At 45.9% G+C, this 14,748-nt stretch overlaps 2 pseudogenes; one reads left to right on the forward strand and one right to left on the reverse strand.

Annotated features, from left to right (window-relative positions):
* Nucleotides 1-14,748, forward strand: part of LOC141126578 (uncharacterized) — a 1,610,887-nt pseudogene that overhangs the window by 1,055,041 nt on the left and 541,098 nt on the right.
* Nucleotides 1-14,748, reverse strand: part of LOC141126584 (uncharacterized) — a 41,670-nt pseudogene that overhangs the window by 1,982 nt on the left and 24,940 nt on the right.

Below are 14,748 nucleotides of genomic sequence, written 5' to 3' on the forward strand. Positions count from 1 at the left end.
TCAACCCGAGTAAATATGAGTGCATGTCTACAATTGTCCCTATCCCTATACATTGTGTCTCATTAAGATGCTCATCTATTATATTATTATTTAAGGTACCCATATACCGCCGTCAATTTACACAGTGCTCCACACATCGCACACTCACATCGGTCCCTACCCTCAAGGAGCCCACAATCCAAGGTCCCCAACTCACATTCATATACTAGGGCCAATTTTGGACAGAAGCCAATTAACCTACCAGCATGTCTTTGGAGTGTGGGAGGAAACCGGAGTACCCGGAGGAAAGCCACGCAGGCACAGGGAGAACATGCAAACTCCAGGCAGGTAGTGTCATGGTTGGGATTCAAACCAGTGACCCTTTTTTACTGCTCGGCAAGAGTGCTAACCACTACACCACTGTGCCGCCTATAACACTAGTAGTGGTAACACTATATTGCTTTGGTCACAGTATGTATGTAAAAAAAAATGTTTAAAACATTTTTTAAAAATACTTTTTGGCTTTTTTTGTTTTTTACATATTGTCACCAGTCGGTGTCCCTGCTCACCTCCACACCAGTTATATGAGGACTCTGTACTGTACTGGGGACAGGATGTAAACAATAAAAAAATCCAAAATATTGTAACAAAAAAAATTATTACTTCATAATTGTTGTATATGTTGTAATATGTTCACCGATTTATGTGGGACATTGTTGTGTGTATGTACACATGCAGTCAATGTTGACAAGGCCAGAATTCAATGGACAATGGTTGATTTGTCCAACTGAATTTTAACATAGCAAGGGGACAGCTGAAGACTCTTTGATGTGTTAATCTTATGCAAGTCTATTTGAACACCTCAAAGGGTATTCTAATTACACATATCTAAGGGACTTGTTGATGTTGATATGCGGGAGTGCAAATTGGGGTGGTTTATGACTACAGCTGTTCACGGCTGGGAGTTGTCTGTTTGAAAGACTAAAGCTAATCAAAGTCCTGAATTGAAACGGCCAATCAAATTGCTCAGCCATTCAATATTTAGTGAATATAACACGGCATTCAGTCTATAGGTTTTAGGTGAGGCTTGTCTGTGTATGCACACTCAGACCTAAGACATGGGACTTTGAATTATATACTCTGTTGGGTTTTTTGTCATCTGTGGACTTTGGACTTTGTTCTGTGTTGGAAGTCAATAAAGTGCATCTCTCTGGAAGAATTGGGTTGCTGTGGAAGAGTACTTACTAATTAATTCTCATAACCACTATACAATATCCACCCAATACTATACCCGATCACTACAATAATACCCACCATGCCTCTTACTAAATACCTTGGAATATCTACTTTCCAAAAAAGGGTCATTTTGGGGATATTTTTACTGTCTTGGTATTTTTGGGCCTCAAGAATTGAGATTGCCCCTCAGTACATCAGGATTGATCGATCTTCAGATATTTATTCCATAGTTTATGGGAGGTGAAGAAGGTGTAGGTATTAAAGATAAGGGTTTTCAGGGATTACCTAAAGACAGAGTAAAAGATAGTCAGACAGATTGAGGTAGAGAGTTCCAGAGGATGGGAGAGGCCCTGAAGAAGTCCTGGAGGTGACGTGGGAGCTAGAGAGTAGGAGGTCATGTGAGGAATGAAGAGAACGGTTTGGTTGGTATTTTGGGACAAGGTTGGTGATGTAGCTGGGGGAAGAGTTGTGGAGGGCTTTGTAAGATGTTGTTAGTATTTTGAATTTGTAATAGGTAAGGGATTGTCAAACAAAAGAGTTCCCCTGGCATGATTGCACCTCTAACAGGTAAAAATTTAACTGGGGAAAATTTTGTGCGAAAGTGAGGACTGTATACCAACTGGTCAAATGTTTAGATCCAGACTCCTGGACAGTGCTGGAAAAGGAGGATTTGTGAGCAAAGAATAGGATATGATCTCTTTCTGTCTGGGTGAACGTGTGACCCAAATCTCTTCCCATGTCAGAAGGATTGGAGTTATGAAATCTTCATTTTGATTGGTAAGGAAGTGATGATATGGAAATTGTGTGACCTGTCGGCTGACTTCATCTTTATTCAGACATCATGCAAGAATGCATTGTCACCTGACCTGGCTGTAACGCTCATTAATAATTGTCTCCGCTTGCCAAACACAATATGTATATTTACACGTTGCGGTTTTGAAGTGGTTTGCAGGGGTTATGGCTGAAGCCAGCAATTCTGTTTCTCACAAAAAGTGATCCGAGCAGCTAATTAGCCACTGGATTGCCTTTAGAAGCAGCCAAAGAGGTCGTCCCTCCTCCTGCTGCTCGCCGGTGTTTCTCGGGCTTACTGTACTTACCGGTTTTCAGGCTTTTTGGTATTAAAGTAGTGAGATTATAGATCCAGTATTTCTCTGTACATAGTAAAACCTTATTGAAGTCTCCTCTCCTAAGGGATACATTTAGGGAAAAGATCCCCTTCACTTTCAGGCCATCTGTTTTTTTCCCCACATGAATTTTCCTAATATGTTGTGCTAAGAGTTTCTCTTTTTCTTTCTCATCGTTTCTAGGAGGTCCATTGATGTCCCTCAGATGTTCACATTTACGGATTTTTAATTGTCGCTTTGTTTTCCCTATATAGAATTTTTTACATGGACAATCCAACATGTAGATCACTTTGCTTGTAGAGCAATTAACAAATCTTTTCATTTTAAATGTTTTGGATCGATCTGAATCAGTGAATATCTGAGGAACATGTGAGGTACATTGAATGAAAGTACAAAATGAGTGAATTAGTAGCTAGGTAACAGGAAGTGATGACTTTCGGCCTTCACAGTCAGTTTTCTACTGAGCATGCGGGAGCCGCTCTGCACCTTGTGAATGGTCCTGTAGTCTTCTGGGACCTGTGATGTGTCCCAGAAGACTGAGGGGGAAGAGAGAGGGGGATGAACTTTCAGGTCAGACTGCGGTGATCTGAGCCGAAAGTGAGTGTGTACCCGTCAAAACCAGGTACCAGCTCCCCCCTCTCTCAAAAAAAGTGCCAAATGTGTCAGTGGAGGGGGGAGGATGAATACAAGTGTAATTTCCCCTTTTGGGTGGGGGTCCGCTTTAAGCATGGTTGTGATAACCAAATTTTCAATGCCTCTGTCTCTCAGAAATTGGGTTTCAGCAGCCAATCCATCAAAGCCAGTGACCGAGAAGCTGGATGAAAAAATCAAAGTTTTAGATAACAGATCTGGGCCATCCGGTGGAGGTCACAGAGCACCGGCTGACAGATAAATGAGGTCAGTGTACCCCATTCTGCAAGGTCAGTCCTAATCTATGACAATGACTGGAATGCTTTCTATCCATTAAAGACGAGCTCCAGATTTTCATACACTTTACATATTTTGGGCCAAGCTGGTCCAATCACACTATGTCCCTCACCAACATGTGAGGCTGCTGGATGTGCAGTATAAGCTGTATATGGCTGAGGCTACATACAGTATACAGCACTGTGTTCCGGGTTCAAGCCGAGACTTCCTGTCTCATACCTGGAACACAGTAGAGTCTGATTGGTGCTCAGACATTCAGAGATAGTGATGTAAAAACTCATCACACTCTGCATTTCTGGAGCTTTTTCGGGGCAATTGTTGCACATTTTCAAACAAACGAGCTGCTCTATGCATGATTAGCAAAAATGCTCCAAAACGCCCCAAAAACCCCACATGTGGTAATGTGAGTTCTCGCTATGCAGAAATGTGAATACGGCTTGACAGCTGAGTGACTCCATCCACTCCCTCCTATGTACTTATATAAAGCTGGCCATACACTATGCAATCTGATTGTACAATGTGCTTTAGATGTACCATCAGATTGTATAGTGTATGGTGATCATTACAGAACCCAAGACACACCTCTCCTGATTTCAATATTACAGCTCTATCCACATCGGCTGTTATCTGATCGCTCAGCTCCTGCACACTCTGCCAAATGTATGATCTATAGCTGTTTATTTAGTGAGAACAGTGATCAGTGATTGCATAGGAAAAATGTGCAGCTGATGAGGTGGGTGGAAGGGGGGAGGGTAGACGATACAGGGTGTGTCACATCCCAAGGTGTGTCCAGGAAGTAATGGAGAAGTGATTATACAGCCAGCTGGACGCTGAGGTAAGGAGGGTGTAAGATAAATAGAAAGAAGTACATTAATTGTATATTGTTACATGGGGGGGCTGTGATTCAGGGGGGGACTTATCCTTTAAGTCAGCAATGTGAGGGGGTGCAGTATTTGGGGTGCACAGTGTTTAAAGATTTGTGAGAAGGGAGGGGTGAAAGGATGCAGTGAGGTGCTGGGAAAATAAAGACCACTCTTGGACAGATTGTCACCAACAACTGCCTGGTGAGGTCTAATGACCACAAAGCTACAAGATAAAATTTAAAGTGTCCCAGAAGGGGGCGCTCTGTCGGGGGGGTGGGGGACATAGAATATCGATTTGGAGATCTGACCTCGGGACCATGGAGGGAACAGTAATGGGAGGTGTACTGTAGATCTGCTTCATTGCCGGGTTCACTTCCATTACCACCAACAAGTGATCTTCCATATACCAGTAAAGACAAGTGTGACCCCCAAATCTCATCCAGTCATCTTACATGAGAACATTTCCCCCCATCCCCCATCCTGTGTCAGGGTGCAGGGGGTGCAGAGGGGGGATTTAGTAAGTGGAAATAGGCTGTTCAAAGAAATTTCCCCCCAGAGATTAGTGAATGTGGTGAAATGTCACTTTGTAATGAATATCCAATCACGTGCACAGAAATAAAAACATGGAATGTTACTTAGACATGATTGAATGATGGAAGTCAGCAGAGCTCCGCCTCCTTCACTGACCCCTTGTCTACCAATGTACATTCTTTATCCTTCTGGTATTCAAGAGGTTAATAGAGAAATGAGCTTTGTATTATTCTCAGCCAGTGATTGGCCGTCATGTAGAAGTGATCGGGGCAGCTGGAGAACCGGCCAATCACAATACAGAGAATGTGCCGCCCCTCCCCCCTGCTGGCGCCCCCTGCTGTTCCCTGCCGTGTTTCCTCTGGGAGGTCCAAGATGGTGGAACATTGATAAACCACTATAGATTGTTATGTAGGAGGAGCTTGGAGAACATCCCATTCCCCGATATCCTCTGCCGTGAATGACCCCAGAAATGACAAGAATTATGTCACCTCTGGGGTCACCGATGTCATTCCCGACTACTGTAGCTGGTCTATGTCATGTACAAACAATATATAGAGTAGAGAGGTCAGCACTATTGTAATGTACAACACAATATATAGAGTAGAGGGGTCAGCACTATTGTAATGTACAACACAATATATAGAGTAGAGAGGTCAGCACTATTGTAATGTACAACACAATATATAGAGTAGAGAGGTCAGCACTATTGTAATGTACAACACAATATATAGAGTAGAGAGGTCAGCACTATTGTAATGTACAACACAATATATAGAGTAGAGGGGTCAGCACTATTGTAATGTACAACACAATATATAGAGTAGAGAGGTCAGCACTATTGTAATGTACAACACAATATATAGAGTAGAGGGGTCAGCACTATTGTAATGTACAACACAATATATAGAGTAGAGGAGTCAGCACAATATTATAGTCATAGTGCCCCTTATACTGCTGGTCAGGGGGGACAAATGATTTGGGTCTGTGGTCAGCAGGATGAAAACAATGTTCAGCCATAGTGGTCAGTGGGAGGAGAAATGTCCTCTATCTGATGTTACAGACTATGATATCGGGGTACAGGGATGTGGGGGGTCAGACAACACACGGGGGATCACCTTCTGTTGTATATCCACAGAAATCACCCAGCACGCTGGCAGATTGTCAGGAGAACCCCAAGTTCCCAGCCCAGACAGGGGTAACAGCTGTATAACAGCACACACACTCTATTATCCCATCACTGCCACACACATGACAAGGATGGAAGACCACGGGAACTAGAAAACCAGGAGAGGACCTTGTATGGTGGAGGAGGGAAGGAGAGGGAGATTATTGTGATAGACTTGGCACAGCCTGCAATACCTCTGACCACCACTAGAGGGAGACTCCACACATATCTAGCTGGCTGACCACACACAGGCAGATAGAAATCTTACATACAATCTGGTGCACTATGAGGGTTGGGGTTCAGTCTAGTAATCAGCACACACTTCTGGGGTTCCTCAGGCTCCCCTATAAGCTAGAATCCTTGTGTTACTCCCTCTTCCCACTATCCATGTACACCACACACCAGACACACAACATGGGGGCAGTGAGGGGACAGGGAGGCAGTTGGGGGGGAGTAGATGGGGATGTCGAGGGAAAAGTGCCCATTATCAGTGGTCAGTGTGGGGGAAGGGGGATGCCTGCTGTTATCAGTTGATTAAATTGGAGGGGGGGGGGTTGGGCATTAGTGATTAGTAGAAAAAAATGGGGCAGGAACAAGGGGGAGTCAGAGGTTCTAAATAGAGAGATAGGAGGCACTGGTGCTAAGTAGTTTTATGGCAACAGTGGGGGACCAGAAGTGTAAAAAGGGGACAGTGAGGTGGGAGGGGGCAATACGGGGTACAGGATGTGAGGGACAGGGGAAGGATGGCAAAGATGTGGGGTGAACTGGGAGGCACTGAGGAAACAAGGAGCTGGAAAGGAAGGCAGTAGGGGGATGGGAGTGGTGGTCAGTGGGAGATGAATACCTGGCTGATGGTGTCCTGGTCTGCAGGTTGATGTGGAGCTCCTCTGATGAGTCTTCTATGGTTGAGGTCCTCTCAGATGGTTCCTCTTGGCTCCTCTGATGAGTCTTCTATGGTTGGGGTCCTCTCGAATGGTCCCTCTTGGCTCCTCTGATGAGTCTTCTTTGTTTGGGGTCCACTCAGATGGTCCCTCTTGGCTCCTCTGATGAGTCTTCTATGGTTGGGGTCCTCTCGGATGGTCACTCCGAGTGTCCACAATCAGGATAAAGTTCTCCGTGTCCCTGATGGAAGATGGAGGCTTCTTGTCCTGGCTGAGAGGTGTGAGGGACGTTCTTTGTCTGCACTATGGATCTGGGAAGACTCCAATCACATTGTGAGCCAGCTTCCTCACAGGGGGCCCCTCCCTCACAGATGCCCCGGGGCCACACTGACTACAAACACAGTGTGGGGGGAGAGGGGTTCACAAAAGAGGACTCCTCCCTCCATTCTCTGGGATGACACAATAGAATCTGAAGCTAGAAGCTCAAACGCCTGAAGCTCAAACAAGTTCTGGAACTTTTTTTTTTTTTTTTTTTAGGCAGATTACAGGTGTTTTTCAACTTTTTTTTTTACATTGGTGACCTTTTGACCTGTACAAAAGTGCAGCAAACTCACAAGACTTTCTGCCCGAAAACACTACGCTCAGGTGTGAATGGGGGCTCAGGTGTGAATGGGGCCTAAAATGGATGAGATGCAGATCGCTACATGCAGTTTGGTTAAAGAGTGCCGTCTGTTGATAATAACTGAAAGGTGGCTTCATCCTCTTGTAGAGGACACTATTACACACATATCTGGCCGCACTTTCTATCGCCAGGTTAGAAACAGCAAATCAGGGAAGAGCAAAGGAGGCGGCCTTTGTATTTATGTTTTAAATGAGTGGTGCTCTGATAGTAAACTTGAGGACACTTATTGTTGGCCAGATTTGGAATTTCTGCTGGTGAAGTGTAGACCTTTTTATTTACCCAGAGAATTTACAGTGGTGATCATTATTGTGGCAGTGGTGGAATTTAGAGGTCGCCATGGTGCCCGGGCCCCATGCTGCAGGGGGCCCTTGAGGGTCCCCTGTATATCTTGATAGGAGCGGGGCGGCTGAGACCGAGCTCCCCGATCGTCGGCCGAACTGTAATCAGCGCTGTGCGGGGAGCTCGTCACACTGATCTAAAGTGAAAGCAGTGTGTGCTGTGCTCGTTGTCTCCCCCTACAGTGCAGTACCCGGCAGGAAGAGGGAAGGTAAAGCACTGCCGTTTTTTGAAAAGGTTTTCTGTATGTGTGTGCATGTATGTATGTATGTATGTGTGTATTTATATGTATGTGTGTATTTATATGTATGTGTGTATGGAAGATGTGGATCCAGAAGGAGTGATGATGAAGTAGAAATCTCTCTCTGTCTCCTCCTCTATGGGGATCAGGAATGTCATCAATGATCATGTCACCGAGTTTGTGGATTGGATGATTTGCCCCCACACACTGATCAGTGATCGGGTTGTCTAACAGATCACATTGAGGCCGGGGGGGGGGGGGGGGAGGGGGGGTTATACATTGTACACATTTACTAATATATGTGTAAGTTGCAGCGGACACGTCACCCCTCCCCCCACTATTATCTGCACCCCTAACTCTATCATTGTATTGCAGGCTGGCTGGGAAGTGATCTGGGAAGTTTTGTTGTATTTTGAAGCTTTATAATCCTTCCCAGGATATGAGATTAGAGATAATGATGAATGACGGGCCGGGAATTATTATCAGTCTGATGATTGCAGTAATATCTCACATGTGCGGTGCGATCTCCATCTACATACGTGTGCCCGACCCGTGTGTGCCCCTTTACTTTTATATTAATTTTATTTTTTTACACTTTATTTATTTTTTTGTTTCAATTTATTGCTCTCTCAAGGGGAGAACAATACTTCTCATGAAAGCTTTGGGCATCTTTATGTCTCCCCGACCCCTCATAGGAGGAAATGAAGGTCATTATAATGATCCGTGTGTGGGGGGGAGGGGAGAGGTAGGTGATCTAACAGAGTGCAGACACTCTATCTTTTCTAATATTATAGGATAGAACAATTGCAGTACTGGGGGGAGGGGTGATGTGATAGAATGGGGGAGGGGTGATGTGATAGGATGGTGGGAGGGGTGATATGATAGGATGGGGGAGGGGTGATGTGATAAGATGGGGGAGGGGTGATGTGATAGGATGGGGGAGGGGTGGTGTGATAGGATGGGGGGAGGGGTGATGTGATAGGATGGGGGGAGGGGTGATGTGATAGGATGGGGGAGGGGTGATGTGATAGGATGGGGGAGGGGTGGTGTGATAGGATGGGGGGGAGGTGTGATGTGATAGGATGGGGGGAGGGCTGATATGATAAGATGGGGGGAGGGGTGATGTGATAGGATGGGGGAGGGGTGGTGTGATAGGATGGGGGGAGGGGTGATGTGATAGGATGGGGGAGGGGGTGATGTGATAGGATGGGGGGAGGGGTGATGTGATAGGATGGGGGAGGGGTGATGTGATAGGATGGGGGGAGGGGTGATGTGATAGGATGGGGGAGGGGTGATATGATAAGATGGAGTGTAATGTTTCTCTCTCGGGATGTTCTGTATGAAAAGTTCTCCATCATCTGATTGTGTTTTACGTATTTCCTGTACTGCCCCCCCCATGGTTCCATTCTCCCCTCCCCATCCCAGTGTCCCCCCTGTACTCCCCTCCATGGTCCCCCATATTACCTGATCTCTCCGTAAGTTTCTCCTTCAACTTCTTGTCTGTCTCTGACTGCAGCACCATAGAGGAGGGGGAGGGGTGTCCTCCATTTTCTTGTAGCTCAGAGAGGGGGAGGGGTGTCCTCCATTTTCTTGTATTTTAAGTCTTGAATTTAGGGATGGAGGCACACCACATACAGTATGTGCCTCACTCAAAATCCCAAATCCTCCCCCCTCTTCTTGTTGCTTTAGGGATGGAGGTTTATGGACTGGGTAGGAAGTGTTCTCCTGCCACCCGTGTGGGAATTTCTACAGTAACCGGGAGGGTGATGTGCCATGCCCAGGTCCTGTTTTTCTGGATGCATGTTTTTGCTGTTTATGTGATCATACAGCACAGTGGCGCGGTGTCACCCTTTCGGGAGTATGATGCAGGTCTCTGTTAGTCCCGGGCCACTTTCATGTCTGACACCCGGGAGCTGCGATGCGCTCTTGGTGTCCCCCCCCTCCGGTCCGCCATGTCTCGGGCGGGGGGAGTGCACTGTTAGGTGGGGTGGGTGGGCACCCACGGCGCATCGGCGCCACACCCTCTGCCTCACGTTTGACGTCCTGGTTGGCGTCATGAAGTTGAGGCATGAGCCCTTCCATCTCAGCCGGTCAGGTGGGGAATATGGGTGTTCCTAACAGGCGGCGTCAGCCGTCTGTGTCAGAGCCCTCGTTGGCTCTTAGGTCCGATTGGTTTCAATCACCCAACCTGGATTTCTTGTTTTTAATCAGGGATTTAATACTGTTTAGAAATGCAGGAATGGTTCAATTTATTTTACTCCATTTTATTCTGTTCATTTCGTGTCCAGCTATTTATATGCATTAGGTATGGTGTCCATCCGCATAATGTGTATGTTGGGTCAAGTTGTTTAATGCATAGGATTTTTACGATTATGTATCGGTCCGTATGTATTGCCTGGATTGCACGGCCTCTGCTGATCGCTCGCACTGTGGAGCGCATCCGGATGCCGGAAGTATGTGCGGTGGTTTGGATGGCCCATAGTGTGCAGCGATCCATAGCGAGGCTTGGTCCGGTCCTGGTATTATTTAAGGGAGGTGACGCAGCGCGCCGCCTGTGCCCCTGGAAGACGTGATGATGTCACGAAACGCGCAGGGCGGAGCCAGACGACGCGCTGACGTCACCCCCAAGCGAGTTGTATTCCAGCAGGACGGGTTTGTCCGAGCTCCGGTGGCCACGGAGCTGGACTTAAGGCTGCTTTATTCTTTACGCTTTGTAAGTGTGCATTTGTATTTTATTTTATTTCAATAAATCCTATCGGTTTTACACTATGTGAGCTCCTTTTACATTTTATGGTATCCTTGCCATGGGTTCGTTGGTGTGGCTGATGATGAGATGACCTCTGGTGGACACCGCTGGCAGTTCCCATTTCTGGTTTTTAAAGATTTCTGCTTGCTGTGATCCTCTGTGGTGGGGGGTCATGGCCATCTGGTAAGGAGTAACCCCTTCCATTTCTGGTGGTGGACCCTCCCTTGCTGTCACAGAACCTTACTTATTATCACTTGGACGCCTGTTGTCTATTGTTGGTGATTTGGACTCACTATGATATTTAATTGATGCTTCATCTGATGGGACTTTCTTTCATCACCACTAAATGTTTTGCACATTGTTTTATTTTTATTCATGATTATTATACAAATCTTCTTTCACTGTAGATTTCACGTTATGTTATACCAGTATTAGCGCAACCCCTTGTTTTTCTTGTGTCAGAGCCCCGCCCTACCCTTTGCCGTGCTTGTTGTGATGCTGGTTGGGGGCCGGCGTGCACGTCTGCAGGTTGCTATATATTGACCCCCCTGCCCTAGTCTGGGTTGCCATGGATTAGACACGCTACACTCCATCACAGCGGTCCACTCTTTTCCTTTTTGGGGCACATGTAAGTCATGATTAGGTCATCCTTCTTTTTGCTAGCCAGTTTTTTCCTCTCATTTGTCTGACCTTTCATGCGAACGGAATTGTCTCTGCAGTTTTTTACATACCTTCACACCAGACTTTACCATGTTTTGTGTGTGATTACATTCCTACTCTATTTTTTGTTATCTGCACAGACGTCTGATTTGCAACATTTTTATTAGTTAGAGATCAACTCTTCCCCTTCGTTTTCTTTACTTTTTATCTATCATTTTTTATTTCCTCTTTTTTTTTCTACCCAGCATGATTGACATAGTGATTATGCACTTTTTCATTCTAGGTAGTACTCACTGGCGCATCATTTGTCTTACTATGAATACCAGCAACCTGATTCCCTGTGTCCAGGGGTGGCTTGTATGCGTCCCGCCTGCACACGACCCCAGAATACCTCAGCTCCCGGGTCGGACATTTTTTCTGGACCCTGGTACCATACCCGCTACACCCTTGTGTATTGATTTACATGTAAGTACTCAGGGTGGGCTCTTCTGTCCTCCCCTAGTATGACCAGTCACACTCAGACTAATTGCACTTTACCATTTTTTCTAGACGTCCCTATGCTATCGCCCCTGATGAGTGTCCTTCACACGAAACGCGTCAGACATTGTGGGATGCAGATATATGTCTATAGTATACTTTTACTCCAGAACAATCCTATTCGTACCATGATTTTACTGTTCACACCTTTATTCCCGGTGAAAGTGCTGCTGCAACACCACATGTACACATATGGAATTTTTCTGTTTTGTCTGTATGATTTATCAATTGTGACCACCATTTTGCACCAAGTGGGTATATATTTGATGTACTCTTGATGTCTGTATTACGTTCGCACATACATATGTGCTTGTAAATACTTTATGAAATGATATTTATTGCAATGTCTTTTATATATGTGGTTTATGATATTGATATGACTGTGCATTCCATTACGATCAATAAATATGTATTTTCATCCAGTCATTTCCACGGTGTCCATAACCTCATTTTCTTTTCAAAGTATTTTATTGATTTTTCAGGAAAAAGCTTACAAATCAACAGCATTAAATGATGGAGTACACAGCAGGGAAAATCCAACCCCCTTGGGGGTACATTACAAACTTGTGAGAGTAGGTGTGTTTAGGATTCTAGGCTGAGGCAGTACAATACAACCATTCTAGTACAAAATTCGAGCACTAAAACCCTAAAACCTTGAGAATTGAGCTGGGTGAGAGGAAGGGGGGGAGGGAGAGACCGACAGCACCCCGAATGGGAACACACTGTGCTAGAACGGAGCTCTCCAGCCCCTTCCCGTCCTCCCCCCCTCCAGACATAAAAAGGCACCTGACGTCTAAAAAAGTCGTTAAAGCCTACGTCAAAAGGTTTTCTTGGGGGAATGACCCCCATGGTTCCCTACTGCTGCATGTAAGAAAACAGACAACTCATCAACTTGTTAAATCAAACAGATAAATAAAAAGAAGAAAGAAGAAGAAAAGGAGTAGAGATGAGAGCGGGACGAGAGGAAGAGAGAGAAAAGAGTAGTCAGAAGCCAATCCGCGGGAGGACCCCCCCCCAACCCCGAGGCAGCCCCACGCCTCATGGCCGAATCCCTGGAATCAGGGAAATGCCCATGAAGTTGGCCCAGGGTTCCCAAATAGCTTCAAATTTCTCTTTGGTGTTGTTCAGAGTGCTGGCAAGTTTCTCTTGGGCCATGATCCAAGAGATTTTGCGGGTAGCAGCTTTGAAGGAAACCCTAGGTTGTTTCCATGCCTTGGCAATAGATAGCTTAGCTCCCAGCAAAATGAAATGAATCAATTTACGAGCCAGTTTAGGTGTTTTAGGTAAGTGGTCGTTTAATAAAGCTAAGGCGGGGGATCTCGGGATCTGGACTCCAGTAACTTTCTTAATCATGCGGAAAATCCTGCACCAGAAAGGCCTCAATCTTGGACATTCCCAGAAGATATGAGCCAGGGAGCCCCTGAGCAGACAGCCCCTGAAGCAACCGGGGTCCGTGGAGGGGAACATTTTGGCCAGTCTCTCCGGCGGGAGATACCATCTTGTGATAACCTTCACGCTGGATTCAACCAGAGAGATGTTCAAAATGCTCTTGTATGCCCTGCTAAAGGCTACCCTCCATTTCTCCAGGGTCCACTCCACGGAGAGGTCTGACTCCCAAGCTATCATGTATGAGGTCTTGGTGGACTGACTAGCGAGTGACTGATAGATGATGGATATTCCACCCCTCTGCTCCGTAGCCTGACCGCACCACATTTCATATGGGGTGAATGTATGGTTTGAGGGTTTGTCTTTTCCCAGCTGAGTTAGGAAGTGTCTGATCTGCTGGAAACGAAAGGTCTCGGAGTTAGGCATCTCTAGTTGATTCACACAGAAGGCCCTGGTGATAGGCCCCAAAGATGTGAAGTAGTGTCCGATCCGGTACAGCCCCTTGTTCAACCACCAGCGAAATGCCTTAATGTCAGTTCCCGGGGGAAAGTCAGGATTATTGAAGATGTGAGCCAGGGGGTGTCTGTAGGAAGTTATGGATTGAAGGTTTCTGAGGGAATCCCATAATTGAAAGGATTGCGAGAGGATAGGTGATAGAATGGGGGGACGTTTTTTGGGGGGGACCCATAGGAGAAAATCGATAGTGAAAGAAGGGACCGCCTGTCTCTCAATCAGAATCCAGTCCGGTCTTTCAGCCTTCGCGTATACCGTCGAGATCTGGGCTAGCCTGGCTGCTTGATAATACCAAAAGAGTTGCGGGAGGCCTAAACCCCCTTGTGGTCTATTTAAGTATAGTGTACTCTGTGGAAGTCTGTACCCCTTCCCTCCCCAAATAAATTTAATTATTTTCCTTTGAAATGCTTTCAAGTGCTCTTTATTGATGCTTATTGGAATGGCTCTAAAGAGGTAGAGGATTCTGGGGAGCAAAGTCATCTTGACTGCATGAATCCTCCCTAACCAGGATAAACCCCCACTAGTCCATTTGGATAAGTCTGCCTCTAGTTTGCGGTATGTGTGAGGAAAGTTAGATGCATAAAGGAGTTCTATCTTAGCTGTGAGCCTTATCCCCAAATAATCAATGTACGAGTCACTCCATTTAAATTCAAAGGCACTCTGCAGGGATGACACTATAGTTGGTTTAAGGGAAATGTTTAAGGCTGAAGATTTGGTATAATTGACCTTCAGTCCAGTAACCTTCGAGAAATTTTTCAGGAGTTTACAGAGGTTTGGAAGGGAGGTAGTTGGTGACGTGATAAAAAGGAGAATATCGTCCGCAAACAATCCGCATTTGTGGACCTGGTCGCCGCAGGCGACCCCATGGATGTTGGGATCTGCTCTTATTGCTATCGCCAACGTTTCGATAGCGATAGCAAAAATGAGGGGGGAGAGTGGGC

The sequence above is a fragment of the Aquarana catesbeiana genome, linkage group LG02 (genome assembly GCF_042186555.1).
Source record: "Aquarana catesbeiana isolate 2022-GZ linkage group LG02, ASM4218655v1, whole genome shotgun sequence".
Lineage (NCBI taxonomy): Eukaryota > Metazoa > Chordata > Amphibia > Anura > Ranidae > Aquarana > Aquarana catesbeiana.